Source organism: Aethalodelphis obliquidens, unplaced genomic scaffold (assembly GCF_003676395.1).
Source record: "Aethalodelphis obliquidens isolate GAN/ISIS:26980383/991018 unplaced genomic scaffold, ASM367639v1 scaffold5, whole genome shotgun sequence".
NCBI lineage: Eukaryota > Metazoa > Chordata > Mammalia > Artiodactyla > Delphinidae > Aethalodelphis > Aethalodelphis obliquidens.
In genome coordinates, this window is record NW_020837949.1 from 17,640,800 (window position 1) to 17,644,511 (window position 3,712).

Here is a 3,712-nt window from a genome sequence, read left to right on the forward strand (position 1 = left end):
CTGGGTGGTCTCTCACCAGCTTTGGATACAATCAGAGTTCTCCATGGCAACAGCCAAGGACACCCCATCACCTTCTGACCCTGACCCCTCCCTCCCAGTACCAGAGATCCTGCCCTGTACATGCCTCCTCAAGGTAACATAGATCCTGCCCCCAATGCCAGCCCCCTAAGTAGCATAGATTCTGCCCTGAAATACCTCTGCCCTCCACCAGTCTGACAGCACTTCCTCCCCTCAGATCCAGCTCCACACCTGTCCCAATGGGGAGCTAACATTCTTGCATTAATGCCAACCCAGTATGGCCACCTGTGTTCTGTGTCCTCGGCCTTAACTTTCTGGTTGGAGAAACAGCCTTTTTCACTTGTTCTCCATTGTTGGGGATGACGTATTTAAGATCATTTAAAAATAAAAATGGAGGAACTGTGGTTCAGGCGTATCCAATGGAGCCGGGTGGCCGTTGTGGATGTGGTTTCAGACACATTCTTGCATCAACTCCTGAATTTTCTGAACTATCTCAAACTCAAGGACATCATCAGCTGTTTTCAAAACAATATCTGCTAGCAGCTGCCAGTTGCAACCTTATGGTCTCAGGGTCTCCCCTTATAGCTATGCAACCATTTTGGGCCCCAACCAATCCGTGCTTAACAAGCACCCTTACTTCGTGCCAGCTCCAATCCTAATTCTTGGCAAACAACTTATTTAATTTTATGGGTTTTGCATATATAAGCCTCCTTCATTTTGTGGTCCGGTGGAAGACAATTCAAGTGCTTTTTGCATCTGTGTCTCCTGGGCTACAGTCCTCATTTTGGCTCACATGAAACTCTCCTCTATCCCTTATTATAAATTGTTTATTGATTATTTACACCAACATTGTTTTCCATCCACTTCATGTGATGAAGGGCAGGGGGTCTCAGACTCTATCTCCTCCAAACAAAATAAGAGTGATGGATCGTGTATTGAACACCTACTATGTTCCTAATCCTTGTGGATGACCTTGTGAAGCGTCTTCTCTTGCTCATTTTATAGATGGGGAAGCCAGCTCAGAGAAGGGCAGTGACCTGCCTGAGGTTTAAACACCTAAAGTTCTCTCTGGTCTTCTGCTCACCACGCCTCCTTGGGTGGCATTTAGTGAAAGGAATATTAACTATCTTTGACCAGAGAGAAATTTGCACGATTTTGTAAGTTTCGGAGCAAAAGACCCTCAGCTGTGAACTGAGGTCTGTGGACAGTAGCTTATAGGGAGGGATGAGGAAGGCAGAGATCCATGGAGACGTACATTCTCTGACTCCAGTTAGGAGCTCCCAGCACTGCTGCTAAGAGGAACCTTGGGTGCAAGCTCAGATGGGCTTTTGCCCTCCATTTCCTTTGCACAAGGGCAGATTCTGGCTTCCAGGAGAGGCTGGGAATATAGTAGGCTCCTTTATGGGGAGCAGGTATTGCTGGGTCAGCATGGCTGGGCACTTTCTGCTGTAGAAGAGCAGATATATGACTACCAAGACATGTCCCAGGGTGAGAGTACCCATCCTCCCCTGACCTCCAGAGTAAAACTCCCAAAGGCTCAGGGCCTGTCATCATGACCCAGCACCAAGGGACTTCCTTCTGGGGTTTCTGTTTTAAGGGTTTAATGTATATGAAAGTGTTTTGAAATGTAGAAAGAGCTATACAAATACTGACATAGAAAGTTGAGGCTTGAAACTATAAAATTCCTAGAAGAAGGCATATGGGAAAATCTTCATAACATTGGTTTTGGCAATGATTTCATGGATATGACACTGAAAGAACAGGCAACGAAAGCCAAAATAGACATCAAACTAAAAGCCTTCTGCACAGCAAAGGAAACACTCAACAGGGTAAAAATGCACCCCAGAGAATGGGAGAAAGTATTTGCAAATCTTATGTCTCATAAGGGGTAATATCCAAAATATGTAAGGAACTCCTACTACCCAACAGCAAAAAAACAAATAACCTTTTTAATAAATGGGCAAAGGACTTGAACTGTTTTGAAAACAAGACATACAAATGGCCAACAGCTATATGAAAAGGTGCTCAGCACCACTAATCATCAGGGAAATGCAAACCAAAACCACAATGAGATATCACATCATACCTGTTAGGATGGCCATTATCAAACAAACAAAGTCTGGCAAGGATGTAGAGAAATTGGAACCCTGTGCACTGTTTCTGGGAATGTAAAATGGTGCAATTATTAGGGAAAACAATATGGAGGTTCCTAAAAAAATTAAAAATAGAACTAACATATGATCCAGCAATCCCACTTCTAGGTATTTATCTGAAAAAACTGAAAGCAGGATCTTAAAAAGATGTCTGCACGCATGTTCATTTCAGCATTATGCACAATAGCCAAGAGGTAGAAGCAACCTAAATGTCCATTGACAGATGAATGAATAAAGAAAATGTGGTATAGACATACCATGGAATATCATTCAGTCATAAAAAAAGATGGATAAACCTTGAGGACATTATGCTAAGTGAAACAAACCAGTCACAGAATGAGAAATACTGCATGATTCTACTTATATGAGGTATCTAGAGTAATCAAACTCATAGAAACAGAGAGTAGAGTGGTGGTTGCCAGGGGCTGGGGGAGTTGCCAGAGGGAAATGGGGAATTGCTGTTTAATGGGTATAGAGTTTCAGTCACGGATGAAAAATTTCTAGAAATCCCTGTACAACATTGTGCATATAGTTAATAATATGATACTGTACACTTATGAATGTGTTGAGGGTAAATCTCATTGTGTGTGTGTGTGTGTGTGTGTGTGTGTGTTTACCACAATTGAAAAAAAAAAAGAAGAGGCTAAGTGATTTACTCAGAATTGAAAAGCTAATCAATGTGGTCTCATTTTGGGTTTTTTCCCATTATTATAGTGTAACTCATGAAACTTTGTGGTCAAATGTATTCTTTACTCATTCAATATATATATATATATATATATATATATATTTTTGGCCACACTGCATGGCATCCGGGATCTTAGTTCCCTGACCAAAGATCAAATCTGCACCCCCTGCAGCGGAAGCATGGTGCCCTAACCACTGGACTGCCAGGGAATTCCCCATTAAAGAAATATTTATTGCATGTCCACTATGTGCCAAACATTGTTTTAGGTGCTGGAGATATGACCATGAACAAAACAGACATAAATGCTGATCCTTGTTGAATTTTAATTCTAGTGCTGGGAAGATTAAAAAAAAAAAAGACCAATGTGTTTATAGTATATTAGAAGGTGATAAACTAAACCCGCATCCCAGCTAGCCAAGTGACCCCTCCACACCTTGCACTAAGGTTTCAACAGACCTCACCGAAATGCCATGTCAAATGGAACATGCCATGGAAACCATGATGTTCACGTTTCACAAATTTGCTGAGGATAAAGTCTACTTTACAAAGGAGGACCTGAGGATACTCATGGAAAAGGAGTTCCCTGGATTTTTGGAAAATCAAAATATTGAAGGATCTGGACCCGTAGTAAGATGGTTAAGTGGGCTTCCAGAGCTCCTTTTTGCTAAATTCTGGGCTCACTATTGCGTGCGATGACTATTTTGTGGTACACATGAAGCAGAAGGGAAAGAAGAAGGCAGCATGGAGCCATTACTCCCACCATGATTAGAGTTCTCCCACTGGGGCGCTTAAGGAATCTGTCCCATAGCTTCCCCCTGTATAAGGATTTCATGAGCAGATAGGGCCCCTTAGA

At 42.2% G+C, this 3,712-nt stretch overlaps 1 pseudogene; it reads left to right on the forward strand.

Annotated features, from left to right (window-relative positions):
• Nucleotides 1-3,324: 3,324 nt before the first annotated feature.
• Nucleotides 3,325-3,712, forward strand: LOC113617808 (protein S100-A10 pseudogene; annotated as a pseudogene).